This window comes from Canis aureus, chromosome 22 (genome assembly GCF_053574225.1).
Source record: "Canis aureus isolate CA01 chromosome 22, VMU_Caureus_v.1.0, whole genome shotgun sequence".
In the NCBI taxonomy this organism is placed as follows: Eukaryota; Metazoa; Chordata; class Mammalia; order Carnivora; family Canidae; genus Canis; species Canis aureus.
The window spans coordinates 40,570,261-40,588,809 of record NC_135632.1 but is presented as its reverse complement, the minus strand read 5'-3'; the positions used below and the strand labels follow the sequence as shown (position 1 = coordinate 40,588,809).

General features: G+C 42.6%; 1 protein-coding gene and 1 long non-coding RNA gene across 6 annotated transcripts in view; one reads left to right on the top strand and one right to left on the bottom strand.

Annotated features, from left to right (window-relative positions):
* Positions 1-18,549, bottom strand: part of POMGNT2 (protein O-linked mannose N-acetylglucosaminyltransferase 2 (beta 1,4-)) — a 140,622-nt gene that overhangs the window by 18,729 nt on the left and 103,344 nt on the right. Inside the window, exon 1 of one of the 5 annotated variants that reach the window (XM_077865563.1) lies at positions 5,097-5,291. The exons of 3 other annotated variants lie outside the window; for them this stretch is intronic. The gene's annotated coding sequence lies outside the window, so the exon portion shown is untranslated. Of the gene's footprint in view, positions 1-5,096; positions 5,292-16,347; positions 17,957-18,549 lie in introns of those variants that run through there. One more of the 5 variants, XR_013361436.1, reaches the window with a different exon arrangement.
* On the top strand, positions 13,478-17,098 carry LOC144294048 (uncharacterized). The gene is made up of 2 exons (XR_013361450.1): positions 13,478-13,797; positions 16,798-17,098. It is a non-coding gene; the product is annotated as an uncharacterized LOC144294048 (long non-coding RNA).

The following is an 18,549-nucleotide window of genomic DNA, read 5'->3' as shown; positions in this document are numbered from 1 at the left end:
CCCCATCCACAGATGCAGAGGCTAGGAGGAGGGAAGTAAATGATTCCCAAGGGCCTCAGCTTGCATGGAATGAAGTCAGGATTTGAACACGGAGCATGTCAACACTACCCATGCTAACAACTCAGGCACCATTTGGCCTTCATCTTCTCGGACTCCCAGGGCACAGAAATTCAAGGGTTGCAATTATCACATTTTTTTCCTCTGGGCACCAGATTTTAGGACCCAACTGGTGTGAGGCACAAAGCTCCACAGTGACTCAGCCAGGAAAAGCGTGATAGAACATAGTGAGAAAGCAACCATCTGCCAGCCAAGGAGAGGGGCCTCAAGAGAATCCAAACCTGCCAACACCTCGATCTTGGATTTCTATCCTCCAGAACTGTGAGAAATAAATTTCTGATGTTTGTCATCCAAGCAGTGGCACTTTGTTATGGCAGCCCAAGCTGATACCAGGTACCAGCCAGGTACCACCAGGCTGCTTTCCTGCCAGGACTCCATCAGCGTGAGCTTTAACCTGGGCATCTGGCCGCCAGGTTACAGGGCCCACCCCTGGCTTCACTCTCCCCACTGGCTCTTGGCTCCAGTGAGCATGTGAGTTTGGGCCTCCCACCCTAGGCCTAGAATTCCTGGAGCTTTTACTTCTTATTAGACAATGAGGCCCTTATGCATGGCTTTTCTGTGCCTATGTCTGGAGCTGGCCAGGGCCCCCAGAAGTGGAACCTGCACCCAACGCTGGGTGACCAGCCACAGAAGGTGAACCTCCATGGCAGGCAACCTCTTGTCCAGCTGCCTAGCTCTGTGTCTGCAGGTGTGGCAGCACCATCGACACCTTCCTCCAAGCGCTTCTTCAAACAGAGGGGATCCTAGAAAGGTGGATGCATGGAGTCCACAGGATTCTAATAATATTTAGTTGCTCTAGGAGCTGAGTGAAGCAGTTTTGGGGAGCAAGCTGGCAGCACTCTTCTATCTGCCTCATTTCTGAAGGGCTTTTTTTGGCTTTTTTTTTTTTTTTTTTTAATCTCTTATTTCCCTTTCTTTTGAAAACAACCTGACACAAGGCCTTCCTGTTAATAGTAATAATAGTGGTAATAGGATGCCTGAGTGGCTCAGCAGTTGAGCGTCTGCCTTCAGGTCAGGGTGTTATCCCAGGTCCAGAGATTGAGCCCCACATCGGGGTCCCTGCACGGAGCCTGCTTCTCCCTCTGTCTAAGTCTCTGCCTGTATCTCGTGAATAAGTAAATACAATCTTTAAAAAAAAAATAGTTTTAATAGTGGCAATTCAGCAGACCAGAGTCTTCAGCCTCTCCCTGATACTTGGCTCGTGGCTGAGTACCCAGTGTCCAGCCGGGGAAGGGCCCTCTGTTACGCTTTCAAAATGGAGAAATGAAACAACTCTTAGCATTAAGACTGTACTGACGGTAGTCTACCAATGGCAGAGTGAAAGCTCTGACAGATGCCAGGCCCTACATATGCAGCAGAGAGGACAGGGGACACCAGACAAAAATGGAAGCAATCAATCAATTGCTATCCTGACTGGCTCAGGAAAAGAGGATGCTGGCTTCTGGGCAGAGGATGGAGGTTAATGCTACCACCAGCTTATTGAGCACCTACCATATGCCAGGCACCATCCTAAGCCCCTTTCCCTTTTCCCATAAGCCTCACAAAAGCCCTCCAATGCAGATACTAGGGTCAGCTCCAATATCTTTTAAAATGAAAAACCCCAAAGTTTAGTGAAGTTAAGAAGCTTACTTGGGGTCTTACAGCTCAGGTGGGGGCCCCAGAATACAAACCCATGTCTGACTCCAGGGGTCTTACTTATCCACAGTGCTTCAGACTCAGTAGTCAGTGACAGAGAAGCAGGGCAGACATCAGAGCAATGAGTTTTTATCATTCAAGGGCAGAGCAGGTGTGGATGGCTGTGGAAATAAGAGACCCACAGGCTCTTGACTGTAACTTAGTAACCCAAGGCTTCCCTTGTGTAATTACTGCCCACCCAGCCAGGCAAAGATGCCCAGTGGTGGCAGGCAGCTCAAGGGAGCTGTAGCCACTCTCCTGCCCCAAGGAAAGTCTGGTAGTACATGGGGGTGATCATTATTCCAACCCTCCCTGGTGCTGTGCTGAGAGGGCTAATCCGCCAATTTAAAATTATAAAAACACCTATTTTTAGAGCTAAAAGTACCCTTAGAAATGATTTGTTCCAACTCTTTATAAAAGAGGTCGAGAGGCATGGTGTGAGCTTGCATGGGTAGCCAAGATTAAAACAGAGGGAGCTCTCAGTCCAGAGCTCCTCCTCACACCCATGGCCCAGGGGTGGCCCTCTTCCCAAAGGCAGAAATCAGGCCCAGAGAAGTACAGCTCTGGAATGCCGCCCAGCCCCCCTAAATACCACTTCTTACTTCCCCAGCCCTATGGCCCAGTGATGAGAGCCACAGGGGCCACAGGGGTGCCTCTTCCTAACACCTCCTCCCCAAGGCTCACTCAGCCTCATCCAATCTCAGGCATGGAGAGGAAGCACAAGCAACTAGGCCGTAGGGTCCTGTCTCCTCTCCAAGTGGTGGGAGAAGACCCCCTGCCAAAACACTGGAGGCTGCCCCTTGGTCACAGCTGAGTCTCGAGAACCATGAGGACCACGGGCGGCAAAGGAGAAATCAATGGCACTGGTTCTGGAGCTGAGATACCAGAAGTGAGCCCCTATTCTGTCACTTAGCAGCTGCATAACCCTAAGCCAATTCGATTTCTTCTTCTTCTTTTTTTTGACAAGCAAAAAGTTGTAAATAATTAGTGTGTATAACTTGATGTTTAGAGATAGGTATACACCTGTGAAACCATCACCATAATATATGCCATAAACCGATCCATCACCTCTGTAAGTTTCCTTCTGCCCTCTTATTTTTTGTGTTAAAAACACTTAACATAAAACCTACTTTCTTAGCACATTTTAAAGTATATAGTACACTAATGTTGATTGTAGGCACGAAGCTTACAGTAGATGTCTAGGACTTAGTCACCTTGTATACCTGCAACCTTATATCCTTTGACTAATGCCTCCCTATTCCTCCTCATCCCAAACCCTAGCAACCTCCATTCCACTCTCTGCTTCTAGGAGTCTAACTAGATCCAACTGATTAGTGGTATCATGTAGTATTTGTCCTTCTGTGGCTGCATGAGCTAATTCTTAACCCCTACAAACCTCCCTTTCCTGATCTGAAAAACCAACATGATTATACCTACTTCACAGGCAAAACACAATGCCTGACGATTATTTTTACAGTATTGTTATTATCATAATGATGCTCTACCACCCATTCAGTGGCTCTTCTTCTATGCCAGAAACAGTGCTATGCTTTAGATGAACAATCTCATTTATTCTCACCTACAAATCTAAAATAGGTGCTATCAATTTCATCCCACATTTGAGGAACCGTGCTCAGAGTTGTTCAGTGAATTGCCCAATGTCACACAGCTACGAAGTGGTGGGGCTGGGATTTGAACCAGGTCTACTCCTAAGCCTCTGCTAACATCTGTGGGCTATGCTTTTCATGTTCTTTATTTTATCCAATTTAAAAAAACCTACCAGTGTTAGGCAGGTCCTAGGGGGAGAGTATCCACTGACAACCAAACTGAGAGTGCCGCAGACCCTTTGGGAATGGAGCATTTGGTAATTTAATTTTCCAGTTAGCTCCATATTCACTAGAAGCCTTGTTTACTGCTCAATATTTTCTAAACCCTGGCTCAGAGCACGAACTTGCCAACCAGAAGGACAGTTTGAAAACTGCTATAGCTGCTCTGTCACTGACACATCAAGGCCCCCAGGATGCTCACGTGGCCACAATGTGGTGTGGGGGAACTCAGTGACCAGCACCCCATCCTCCTCTTTGCTGAGGATCTCCACTCTCTGCTTCTCTTCGCACTCCTGGGGCCCAAGGCTCAGGCACTGATGTGCTGGCCATCCTTGGGGAGAACAGGACCCGTGTTCTTTTCTGGTTCTGTCACTAACTGGGACTCAGATGCCTCATCTGTAATGTGTGAAAGAATGAAATGGAAGATCTCCAAGATCCATGAGAGCCAGAGAGAGCAGCTAGGTGCAGTACAAAGAGGGTCCTGGATTCCATTCTCACTTGTAACACTATCTTAGCAACCACAAGTGCTAATATCTGCTGCGCATCCACTGTGTACCAATACTGGACTGAGGACTTGCACAGCATTATCTCATTCAATCTTCACAGCAAGACTGTGATAAAGGTACTTTTATTCCCATTTTGCAGGAGAAGAAACAGAGGCTCAGGGAGGGTAAGGGACTTGCTCCAGGGCATACAGCTAGTAAATGAGCACCAGGATTTGAAAGCCCAGCACATGTAACAGTAAACATATGGTGAATGAATCCTGTTTTTGTCTGTGCTCCTAGCCACTAAGCCCATAACCAAGCTCACCCCATAACCTTTCCGGTGCTGGACCTTGCTCTCCCCAAGAGTATGCTCCGGCAGTTGGCTGTTATAAAGTAAGCAGACCCTAGCCGGGCCACCAACAGGTGCAGGGCCCCGGCCAGAGCACCCTAGATCTTAGCAGAGGATCCTCCTCAGTGACCAGGAGACAGAGTCTACACACATGGAAGGGATCAGGAGTCCGGTGGGTCCCTCTACCCTGACACTGTCAAGCAGGCCGTGGCAGGCTCTTATCACGGGACACACAGTAAATATCCTATGGAGCCCCAGAGAGCCCAGGGATCAGCTGCAGGCCTGCCCAGGTACTGCCTGCCACAGGAGTTCGGGAGGCCCAGGCCCCCTCCACCACCTCGCTGGCTCCCTGCCAACCGCACTAATCGTCTCCCGAGCAAAAGGGAGTGAGGACTCGCTGCCAGTGCCAGCCGAGAGCTAAGGGAACCAAGGGCGCGCCAGGGGGCAGCGGGACCCCGAGGGTCCATCTCCCCTCACCCCGCCCCCATCCCGCGCCTCCTCCGATCTGCATCACCCGTCACTTCTTGGTTCTGCAAACTTCCCGGGCTCTCCTTCACCCGGGGGCCAGCGCTGCCGCTGGTTCCTCCCGGGGGGTCCGGGGCCGGTCCCTCACTCCAAGCCCAGCCCCGAGCGCGCGCGTCTCACCTGCAGCCCCGCAGGCCGGGCTCCGCGGGGCTGAACGTCCCGGCGGGCCCTCCGCGAGGCCGGCCTTGGCCCCAACAGCCGCCGCTGCCGCCTCCTGTGCCCGCTACGAGCCCGGGAGGCCCGCGCAGGGAGGGCAGGTCCCAGGGCGCCGTCCCGCTCGCCGCCGCCGGGCTCGCGGGTGCCCGCCGTGCGCCTGCCTGGCTGGCGAGCCCGGAGCGGCCGCCCCGGCACGTGCGTGCGCACGCTCGGGGGCTCCGCGGCCCCAACCCCGGCCAGGACCACCCCTCGGCTAGCGGGATTCTGGGAATTGCAGTTTGCCTGGAGAACAGCCCGTCCCTTCAGCCCACGGAATCCTGGAAGTTGTAGTTTCTTCCCGCGACAGGCGCAGCTTTACGTGCTGTTAGATTTATACGATTATGGGATTCCTGATGATAAATGTAAATGCAAGTTAAGCCAACAATCAGATGTCCTTTATAAAATAAAAGTGATTAATATATCACATGTTTTAAAAATATCTATTACCACAAATACAAGTAAATTCAAAAGCACTATCCACTTCCCCTCACCCACCCCCACCCCATCCCATCCCATCCCATCTGGACCCTCCTAAAGGGCAAACATTCCCAACTCTTAAAGTTGCTGCATCTGGCATTTACTGTCCACTCTCAAAATATACATATGCTCCTATTTCTTGATTTATGAATTCTAAACCCCTTGGCTTTTTACTAGGATAGATGAAAATTCAACTTATTTAAATATGTGCACCAACCATGATTACCTGCACCCTCATTGAGTTATGAGACATTTCTTTTTTTTTCTTTCTCCAAATTTTTATTTAAAATCCATTTAGTTAACATATAGAATAATATTAGTTTTGGGGGGCACTTGACGGGATGAGCACTGGGTGTTATTCTGTATGTTGGCAAATTGAACACCAATAAAAAATAAATTTATTATTAAAAAAATAAATAAAATAAAATAAAAAATAAAAAAATATTAGTTTCACGTGTTGAATTTAGTGATTCATCACTTACCTACAGCACCCAGTGCTTATCACCAGTGTATACTCCTTGATCACCTATTTAAGCCACGTCCCCACCCACCTCCCCTCCAGTACCCCCTCAGTTTATTCTTTATAGTTAAGAGTCTGTTTCTTGGTTTGCCTCTCTTCTTTCCCTCCATGTTCACCTGTTTTGTTTCTTAAACTCCACATATGAGTAAAACCATATGCTATTTGTCTTTCTCTCACTGATCTCACTGACCAATTTTGCTTAGTATAATACTTTCTAGTTCCATCCATGTCATCATAAATGGCAAGATATCATTCTTTGTTATGGCTGAGAAACATTTCATTGTATACATATACCACATCTTCTTTATCCATTCATCAGTCGATGGACATTTGGGCTCTTTCCATAATTTAGCTATTATTGATAATATTGCTATAAATAAACATCAGAGTGTATGTATCCCTTTGGATCAGTATTTTTTATCCTGTAGGTAAATACCTACTAGTGCAATTGCTGGATCCTAGGGTAGTTTTATTTTTAACTTTTTGGGAAACATCCACACTATTTTCCAAAGTAGCTGTACCAGTTTGCATTCCCACCAACAGTGTTAGAGGGTTCCCCTTTCTCTACATCCTTACCAACACCTGTTGTTTCCTGTGCTGTTTTAGCCATTCTGACTGGTTTTAGGTGATATCTCATTGTAGTTTTGATTTGTGTTCCCTGGTGATGACTGATGTTGAACATCTTTTCATGTGTTTTTTTTAGCCATCTGTATGTCTTCTTTCGAACACTCTCTATTCATGTCTTCTGTCCATTTTTTAACTGGATTATTTGTTTTTTGGATGTTGAGTTCAATAATTTCTTTACATATTTTGGATACTGACCCTTTATCAGATATGTCATTTACAAATAACTTCTCCCATTCCATGAGTTTCCTGTTAGTTTTCTTGGTTGTTTTCCTTTGCTGTGGAGAAGCTTTCCATTTTGATGAAGTTCCAACAGTTTATTTTTGCTTGGTTTCCCCTGCCTAGTAAGAATTTGCTACAGTCAATGTCAAAGAGTTTACTGCTTGTGTTCTACTCAGGATTTTGATGGTTTCCTGTCTCACATTTAGGTCTTTCATCCATTTTGAATTTATTTTTATGTGTGGTGTAAGAAAGCGGTCCAGTTTCATTCTTTTGCATGTTGGCTATCCAGTCTTCCCAACACCACTTGTTAAAGAAGCTGTCTTTTTCCCATTGGTTATTCTTCCCTGCTTTGTTGAATATTAGTTGGTCATATAGTTGTGGACTAATTTCTGGGTCTTCTATTCTGCTCCATTGATCTATGTGTCTGTTTTTGTGCCAGTCTTAATGATTACAGCTTTGTAATAGAGTTTCAAGTCCAGAATTGTGATCCCTTCAGCTTTGGTTTTCTTTTTCAACATTACTTTGGTTATTTGAGGTCCTTTTTGGTTCCATATAAATTTTAGGGTTGCTTGTTCTAGCTCCGTGAAAAATGCTGGTGGTATTTTGATAGGAATTACATTAAATGTGTAGACTGCTTGCATAGCACAGACATTTTAACAATGTTCATTCTTCTAATCTACAAACATGGAATGTTTTTCCATTTCTTTGTGTCATCTTCAATTTCTTTCATCAGTGTTTTATAGTCTATGAGATATTTCTATCAAACTGGTTAAACTTTGCTTTTTATTTTTAATTATTTTAAATGATAAGGCCCCAGTGTTGAGGCACTAAAACTTAGTAAATTTATGCAGGGCCATTTGACAATACAGTCAAAAGCCTTTAAAACATGCAGACTTTTGGGGGGACTGGGTGACTCAGTTAAGTGTAAGACTCAGTTTTGGCTCAGGTCATATCTCAGGGTCTTAAGATCAAGCACTGTGTGAGGCTCCACCCTTAGCTTGAGGTCCTTTCCCCCCTCTCTATCTTTCCTTCTGGTTCTCCCCCTTTCCCTGCCACTTGCTGTCATGCGTGCTCTCTTTCTTTCAAATAAAAAAATAATTTTAAAAAAACATGCAGACTTTTAACCAAGAAATTCTTATAGTTGTGGATGAGTGCAAAGGCTAAACAGTGTTGTTTGTAATCATACTAAAAGACTAGAGCAAAAAAAAAAAAAAAAAGACTAGAGTGGCCATATTAATTTCAAACAAATTATAATCAAGAACAAGGAAAATTACTAGAGATAAAAAAAGGGGGATATTATGTAATGACAAAAGGATCAATTAACCAACAAGACACAATAATCATAATTGTGAATGTACCTAATACCAGAGCCTTAAAGTAAATGTCAACAACTGACAGAAAAACTAGACAGAAATTCAGCAAGGATATAGAAAAACTCAACAAGCGGTGCCTGGGTGGCACAGTTGGTTAAATGCCTGGCTTTTAGGTTCAGCTCAGGTCCTGATCTCAGAGTCTTGAGATTGAGCCCCACATAGAGCTCCATGTTCAGTGCGGAGTCTGCTAAAGTTTCTCTCTCCCTCTTCTTCTACCCCACCCACCCCTTAAAACAAATATTAAATCTTGAAAAAAAAAAAAAAAAGGCTCAACACCACCAAAACCAACATGAACTAATTGACATTTACAGAACACTCCACTAAACAACAGAACACACAATCTTTTTAAGCAGCCACAGTGTGTGTATAAATAAATAAATAAATAAATAAATAAATATATATATATATACAAATTAACTGTATCCTGGGCCATAAATTTTCAAAATTGGCAAAATACGTGAACAGATATTTTACTGAAAAGCATATATTTATAACAAATAAACACCTGAAAAGATGTTTGACACCACTAGCCATTAGGGAAATGCAAATTAAATACATATCACTACACCCCTATGAGAATAGCTTAATTAAAAAAATAACAACAAGGGATCCCTGGGTGGCTCAGCGGTTGAGCACCTGCCTTTGGCCCAGGGCCTGATCCTGGAGACCCGGGATCAAGTCCCACATCGGGCTCCATGCATGGAGCCTGCTTCTCCCTCTGCCTGTGTCTCTGCCTCTCTCTCTCTCTCTCTCTCTCTCTCTCTGTCTCATAAATAAATAAATAAAATCTTTAAAAAAAATAACAACAATACCATAGTTAGTGTACAAAGAACTGGATCTCATACATTCCTGGTGGAAATAGTTTGATAATTTCTTAAAAACTAAAATGCACTTGCCATATGACTCAACAATTGCACTCCTGGGCATTATCCCAGAGAAATGAAATCTCCTGTCCACACAAAAACTTGTATCAATTGTTCATAGATGTTTTATTTGTAATACCCCAAAACTTGAAAGAAAAAATATCCCTCAATAGATAGTTAACAAGATGAATGGATGAATAGCACATCCATACCATAGAATATTATTCATCAGTGAAAGGAATGATACATTCAACAACTTGGATGGGTATCAAAAGCATATGAGAAGTGAAAAAAAAGCCAGTCACAAAAGGTTACATGCTATAATTCCATTCACATAACATTCTTTAAATGACAAAACTGTGGAGATGGAGATTAGATTAGTGATTATCAGGAGTTCAGGATGGGGTAGAGGGGACAGTGGCATGTGACTATACAGGGATAGCAAGCTGAAGATCTTTGAGGGTATGCAATAGTTCTGTATTTTCTTTCTTTTTTTTTTTTTTGTGGTGGTGGTTACATGAACCTACATGTGTTAAGATGACATAGAACTATGTAAAACTTCATACCAATGTAAAATACCTGGTTTTGATATTGTACTATAATTATGTAAGATGTATACTATCAAGGGAAACTGAATGAAGAGGTTCCGTGGAACCTCTATGTACTACATTTGCAACTTCTTGTGAATCTATAATTATTTCAAAATTAAAATTTTCAAAAGAAGAAACAAACAAAAACAGGGAAGTTGCTTACTTCATTAGCCATACAGGATTGATTAAATAAAGCCATGGATCATCTTTAAAAAATCACTAAAAGGATGTTGCAAAACAATACTTAATTCTTGCTGTGAAAGATATTTCACACTATATCATTTAACGAAAAAAAACCCCAAAACATTCAATATAATCCCTTTTTAAAGAGAATGTGTTGTACATAGAAAATATATCAGCACAGACCCTGTGTGGTAAGATTATGGGTGACATTTATTTTCACAATAAGTATAATCACCATCTGTCACTGTACAATGTTATTACAATATTTTTGACTATATTCCCTATGCTGTACTTTTCATCTCCATGACTTACTTTATAACTAGAGTTTGTACCTCTTAATCCCCTTTATCTATTTTGCCCGTCACACTCTCCCCCACCTCCCTTCTGGCAACCACCAGTTTGATCTCTGTATTTAAGAGTCTGTTGTTTGTTCATTTGTTTTGTTTTTTAGATTCCACACGTAAGTGAAATCTTATGGTATTTGTCTTTCTCTGTCTTATTTCACCTAGCATAGTACCCTCTAGCTCCATCCATGTTGTCACAAATGGCAAGCTCTCATTCTTTTTTATGGCTGAGTAATATTCTCTCTCTATCTATATAAATATAGATAGAGGAAATATATATAATTCTTTCTTTCTCTCTCTTTATATTTATATATATAGGTTGCATAATACTAGATAAGTATGTATAAATCTATGTAGATATATGTACATATATACTTATATGTATATATTATATACAGTTATATCTATATATATACATAAAGTAGATATATAGGTTGCATACTACGTATTATGTATAAATGTATGTAGATATATATACATATATAAATATATGTAAATAAATAAACATATATGTATATATACATACAAACCAGACACATCTTTATCCATTCATCCACGGATGCACCCTTGGGTTGCTTCCATATCTTGGCTATTGTAAGTAATGCTGCAGGAAACATAGGGGTACACATTATCTTTTTGAATTCGTGTTTTCATTTTCTTGGGTAACTATGTAGTAGTAGAGTTACTGAATCATATAATATTTCTATTTTTAATTTTTTTGAGGAAACTTCATACCGTTTTCCACAGTGGTTACATCAATTTACATTTCTGTCAAGAGTGCACAGTGTTCCCTTTTCTCCATATCCTCACCAACTCTTTGTTTCTTGTCTTATCAATACTAGCCATTCAGACTGGTGTTAGGTGATATCTCATTGTGATTTTGATTTGCATTTCTCTGATGATTAGTGATTTTGAGATCTTTTCATGTGTCTGTTGGCCACCTACAAGTCTTCTTCAGAAAAATGTCTATTGAGGTCCTCTGCCATTTTAAGAAATTTTAATTCCAGTATAGTTAACATACAGCATTATATTAGTTTCAGGTGTACAATATAACAATGTCAATTCTATAGGTACTCAGAGCTCACCATGGTAAATGTACTCTTTAATCCCCATCACATATTTCACCCATCCCGCCATCCACCTGCCTTCTGGTAACCATTAGTTTGTTCTCTAAAGAGTCTGTTTCCTGGTTTGTCTCTCTTATCTGTTTTTCCTTTATTCTTTGCTATGTTAAATTCCACATGAGTGAAATCATATAGTATTTGTCATTCTCTGACTTACTTCGATTAACATTATGATCTCTAGATCCAGCTATGTTGTTGCAAATGACAAGATTTCATTTTTTTTGTCCTCTCCCCTTTTTTATTGATTTTTTTTTTTTTTGGTATTGAGTTGTATAAATTCTTTATATACTTTGGATATTAATCCCTTAGCAAATATATCATTTGCAAATATCTTCTTCTAGTCAAAGGTTTGACTTTTTGTTTCCTTTGCTGTAAAAAAGCTTTTCATTTTGTTGTAGTCCAAATAGTTTATTTTTGCTTTTGTTTCCCTTGTCTGAGGAGACCTATCCCTAAATACCTTGCAAAAGGAGTTGTCTGAAAGAATACTGCCTCTGTTTTCTTTTAGGAATTTTATGGTTACAGATCTCACATTTAGGTCTTTTATTATGGTGACTCCTTAAAGGCAGAGACTGTTTCCTATGGTCCTGAGCTTTCCCAGAGTTAAAAATCCACTGATGTTTAAAGTACCCATAATTAAGTCCTTTTGATTTTAAAAACTCCTGAAGTTATGCCCCACTGCTTTTCAAAGCCCAAGGTTATGGGGACTCATTTCCCAATGCATCTCCAACTCCCTACTCTGTGCCTGGAATGCCCAGTATGGGGTCTAATCCTCTTGTTTCTCTGTGCTTGTGGTGTCCCTCCACACTGTGGTTAGTCTCCTGGGGGGTTGGTTTTCAATTGCACCTTTGCCCCTCCTTCTCTTTTTGATGTGACCTCCTCTCTATGATTAAATGTGGGAAGTCTATTCCTCTGGTTGTTTTCTGGGTTAGTTGCACTGATGTGGCTACTACATGAGTGTGTTTATGGGACAAGGTGAGCTCAGGATCCCGCTATTCTGCTATTTTCCTCTTTTTTCTTTTTCTTTTTTTTTTTTTAACTTAAGGCAAACTTTATTTAGTCTTCTTTTTAAATCAATCTAGTTTAAAAACAAGTTGAGGTTAAGAGAGAGCTTCCACAGACACAGACAGGAGACAGAATGGGCTTTGGCAGGGCCCTCAGAGTCACATCTTCTCTATCTTGAAAATGAGGTTGTCACAGATTCAGGTCACTTCATCATTTCTCTTAGTCCTTTGCTCAACAGTTTCTCCAGCGAGTAGATGCACACTGTTCCTTTCAGAGGCTCCTCTGGAAGGCCAACGCGTCTGCTGGGGCTCTGCTCCAGCGCTGGGCAATTTCATTTGTCAGCTTGAGTTTCTTTGTGTGTGTGTGTGTCCATTTTCCTTTTTTTTTTTATTATTAATTAATTAATTAATTTACTTATTATTTTTTATTGGAGTTCAATTTTGAGTTTCTCTTCTGCATGAGCCTTCAATGTGTGGTACCTGAGGCCTTCTTTTTCAATTCTTACCATGTAATTCTCAACACACTCCTTTAGCAATTCTTCATTTGGGCGATAATCTTTGATCACTTCCTTCTATTTCTCAAACACCTTGAGATGTGGTGTTCAGGTTTGCAGTCTGTTGGCCCTTTTCTTTCAGAACCTTCTGGATCTCGGCTTTGGCAAGTTCCTTCCGTTTCTGAGCCTCTTCCATCCCCTGATAAGAGAACCCCTCAAACCTGGCCATGATCTTCTCCATCTCCAGGTTTTTTTGTGGAACGCCTCACACCTGCTTCCCAGCAACAGGTTCTCACTTTGCGTGGCTTCCGCAGCTGCATCCAGATCCTTCTGGCTGTATTGCAACACGTCTACGATGGGCTGCATCGGAAGCGGCAGGAGAACGCAGAGAGGGAACCCAGCCCGGGAGTGCCCCGGCTCCGGCTCCGGCTCCGGCTCCGAGGAAGTCACGTTCCACGAACTTCCGCTCAGGCAGACTTCCGGCGGAGGGCGCATGCGCGCTCGGTGCGCCGCTTGTCCGCAAGCACCTGGCTTCCGGGGCCTGTCCCTGAGGAGGTATATGGCCTGTTTCCTCAGGGCCAACTCCTTAAACAGGGAAGGCAGGGAAGGCCCCAACCGAGAGAATGTACCTCGCCGCGTGCCTCGAACCAACGCTGGGTCTCAAAAGCGCTCCTCATCTGGTCTGAAGCAGGCTCTGCCCCCACTGAGGACGGCGCGCTGCCCACCCTCCCGACTGCCGGACCTGCGGACCTGCGCTGTACTGGGGCTCTGCCGGTGTGCACAGCGGGTGTGTCATCCCCCAAGGCCAAAGGTACCCTCCACCTCACCTGGTTCCCTGCGGCCTGCCCCCGAGGGCACTGTGGGCGCCAGGCCTCTGCCGCCTCCAGTCTCCTGTAATACTTCTTTCCTGAAGCGAACATGGATTCTTTTTTTCTTTTTTCTTTTTTAAAGATTTTATTTATTTATTCATGACAGACACACAGAGAGAGGCGGGGGGGAGAGGGAGAGGCAGAGACACAGGCAGAGGGAGAAGCAGGCTCCATGCAGGGAGCCCGGGACTCCGAGATCATGCCCTGGGCTGAAGGTGGCGCTAAACCGCTGAGCCACGCGGGCTGCCCCAACATGGATTCTTTTATAAGTTTAACTTTAAGTTGTTTTAGTTTTTAAAAGTTCCTTTGTGGAGTTTATGGTTCTCTCCAAGAGCCAGTGATGGTCAGCTAATGGAAGGAGGCACCAAGCAGCCCTGGAGCGCAGCCCGTTACTAGAGAGGGGGAGAGGGTTTGGGTTCTGGTCAAAGTGGAGTCTTCTGGTTAGGATCCCAAAGGACACGGTTTATGGGTCCCTTAGGACCCAGCGTTCAAACCGTGATGTCTCATTTTATGAGCCCATCATGGTTTTAAAAACTATTCTGGCTGCAGGGCATTAGGTAGTGTTTTATTCGTTGCTAGGAAACTTTAATAGGCTGAGAAAGAAGTACTTTCCTTTGTAATAGACACTCAAGGTGAGCTGGGTAGCTGGTTTTTTAAGGTCTTGCCCAATACTTTAAATAAATCAAGCATTGGGATCCCTGGGTGGCTCAGCGGTTTAGCACCTGCCTTTGGCCCAGAGCATCATCCTGGAGTCCCGGGATCAAGTCCTACATCAGGCTCCCTTCATAGAGCCTGCTTCTCCCTCTGCCTGTGTCTCTGCTTCTCTCTCTCTCTCTCTCTGTATCTCTCATGAGTAAATAAATAAAAACCTTTTTTAAAAAAGTTAAAAAGTCCTTTAAAAAAATAAATAAAAAATAAATCAAGCATTTATGCAGCACCAAGCTGGGTTGGGCCTCAAGGCTGAAACCTCTCCCTCTTTCTGGGGTCGTATTCCCTTTCATTGGTTCTATGTGGATGACTCCCAGATCCATATCTCTAGTCCTGAGTTCCAGATTCACATTCGTGATCAGGTTGCTTGGGGCATAGCACCACCTGGCTGGCCTGACAGCATTTTAAAATCTCTATGATAAACATCATGATGGTAATGGTTATAAATATATCTGAAAATTATTTTATTGTCCTTTCAAAAGCTGGAGTCGGATTTCCCTTCCCTTGAAAACTTAGTGACTTACTTAGTGGCATAACTTAATGACTCACTTCTAATAAATAGACTATGTCAGAAGTAATGCTCTATGACTTCTGAAACTAGGTCATAAAGATACAGCTTGTACACTTGTCCCTCTCTTTATGTGTGTGTGTGTGTGTGTGTGTGTGTGTATGTGGGTGTGAGTGGGTGTGAGTGGGTGTGTGTGTGTGTATAGTCTACTTTGGAACATAGCCACTGTGTTATGAGGAAGCCCAGGCCACAAGGAAAGGACATACATGGGCATATTAGTTTATTAGAGCCTCCAAATAAAATGCCACAGACTGAGTGGCTTAAACAAACAGAAATTAATTTTCTTACAGTTATAGAGCCTGGAAGTCCAGGATCTCTCTGAGGCCTCTCTTTGCTTGCACATGACTGCCTTCTCACTGTGTCCTCACATGGCCTTTTCTCTGTGCACGTGTATTACTGGTACTTCTGCTATAAGATAGGTTAGATTGCATTGGGACCCACCCTAATGACCTCACTTTAAGTTAATTACCTCTTAAAGGCCTTGTCTTCTAATATAGTCACATTCTGAGGTACTGGAGGTTAAGACTTTAAAATATGAATTTGGGAAGAACATAGTTCATTCCATAACAGTGGGTGTACCAGCCAACAGCCCCATCTAGGCCTTCAGCTGACAACCAGTAGCAGTTGCCAGATGTAAATGAATGATCTCAAGGTGATTCCAGCCTCCAACCTTTAAGCCACACCTCAATTGATGCCCTAGACATCATAGAGCAGAAATAAGTTGTTCCTGATATGTCTCATTTAAATTTTTGACCTACAGAAACCACAATAAGTAATAAGTGATTTTTGTTATTTTCAAACCACTAAGTTTTAGAACGTGGTTATATCATAGCATTACATAATTAATAACTTCTTGTAATAGTTATCTACTGCTGCATAACAAGTCACCCCCAAATTGAGTGGTTTAAAACCACAGTAATCATTTATTGGATCTCACAGTTTCTTGAGGTCTAGAATTGGAAGTGACTTAGCTGATTGGTTCTGCCTCAGGGTCTCATAAAGTTGCTGAAAGCTGACTGAGACAGGAGGATCTGCTTCCAAGGGGGTTAGCTAACTTGGCTGGAAGGTTAGTCTTTCTCCATGTGGGCTTCTCTGTGCAGCTCTTGAGTGTCCTCATGGCAAAGTGGTTTGCTCCCCCGCGCCCCTGAACTAGTGATCTGAAAGACCAAGGCAGAAGAACACCTTTTGTGACCTAGCTTCAGAAATCACACAAAGTCACAATTAGCAATTAGTGTGGGAGAGGACCATGAAACGGTGTGAATACCAAGAGACATGGCTCTTTAAAGACCTTCTTGGAGGCTGGCTACCACAATAATTAGATATACCATCTATTCAGTACCTGTTATGTACTTGACTTTAGATGGAAATGATTCCATTTAATCCTCACTACCACCTTTATATAGCAGATTATATTTGTCCCTAGTTTATAGATGAGAAAATTGAGGGCTAATAGTCACTAAATATCTTGCCCAATGCCATGTAGCTAGCAAATGGAGGAGGGAGATGGAACGTAGCCTGAGTTGGCTCCCTACCAGCCTCTTTTCTCTCCCACTCCACTTTCATCCCTTCTACTCCCTGTCTTTCCTCCAGAAGTTGTGTAAATTCCTGCAGTGTTTATCCCGCCTTACCCCCATCTTCTAACCTTGCTTTTACTGTCCTCATTCAGCGTGGCCCTCCAGAAACCTGTTGTAACTTGAAACCTATGCATTTATTAGCATCTTTAAAAGGAATCCTCAGACTCAAAGCAAATGAAGAAACCGGAAGCCAGAGCATCTCAGTGGCATCTGTGCCCAGACCAAAAAATAAGGGAAGGCCCAGAAGAGCTGAATTGAGAGAAGAGGCAGACAAGGAGAGCCCTTCTAGCCAGCCATTAATCCAGGGCTGCTTTCTCCAGATATGGCCACAGAATGAGGTTTCGAAGGGCTTTAAAAATGCTTCCTAAAATTTAATAATTATTTTTAAGAAAATTTCATTTCTGTAAGACATTTTTATTTTATGTTTTAAATTCAGGGTTATATTTGCCCATCTCAGTGTTGGCACCATAGGCAGTTTTGCTAGCATTTGAGTTTACTGAGTCTGTTTGCCATGGAGATACTCCATTTTGCCTCCCACGATGAGCATTTACAGCTAGCTTGAGCAGGAGGTGTAATCAGGGCTTTCTTAAGGCTCCCCCACTGTGCATTGGCTCCTATTGATAATTAAATGCTACCTAGGGAAAAGGATAATTAAGACACATTTATTTCCTGAAATTGAAGCTTAAGTGATTGCATTGCCTTTAGGAACTTTAAGTTTTGGGGGAAGAATGTAAAATTTGCATAATTCAGAATCACCTCATTCCTTATTTTCTCATCACCAACACTGCCCTTTACCTTTTGCTCCTGCCAGTGACTGTTACTTGACTTGTCCAGCCTATGCAGGTTTGTGGAAGACTTTATTCTAAATTTGACAGAAAAGTAAGATACATCCTTGAGTGGCAAATGCTCAAAGTACATTGAAAAAATGGTACATTTAGTACACATACCTGGGAAATTACATGACTGAGAATGCCATGAACTGGCCTCCCCTCACTCTACAGGATTGTCCTGGGTCACTTGCTTGTCTCTGGTGGTTCTCTTGCTCAAATAGATGCAGCCACCCCCTGAATACAGCCGCTTCTGAAATCTCCAACTCAGTAATTTACTTCACTTTCTCCAGCCTCACATCTTGAATTTCTTGGAGAATAATTTCACTGGACACTTAAATGGTCAAAAATAGAGTACATCGGCCAAGTGAAATAATCAAACAGAAAAAGACAAATACTGTGTGATCTCACATATATGTAGAATCTAAAAAAAGAAAAGAATTACAGATACAGCAGACAGATTGGTGGTTGCCAGAGACTGGAAGTGGGGAATGGGCAAAATGGGTGAAGGGAGTCAAAAGGCACAAACTTCCAGTTATAAAATACAGGGATGTAATGTACAGCATGGTGACTGTAGTTAATAATACCATATTACAAACTGAAAGTTGTTAGAGAACAGACTTTAAAAGTTCTCATCACAAGAAAAAAATTCTGTAGCTATGCATAATGATGGATAATAACTAGACTTATTGTGGTGATCATTTCACAATATATATAAATGTTGAATCATATACACATGAATGCTTTATATCAATTATACCTCAATAAAAAAATAAATGCTGAAAAACATCAGATACATCGTAATACCTAATGCCAGTGAGAATATGAAGGGAAAGGGGCTATCATACACTGTAAGTGAGAATGTGAATCGATGTGAATCAAGGACTATTTTGGGCTGTTTGCACCAGAGGACTGGCTACTTAAGGTAGCTTAAATCAATTAAGACTTTGTTCACATCTGAGAAATAGCCCAGAGCTGTTTGAAATCTCTAAGTGGGCTATCAAGGACCCAGACTTA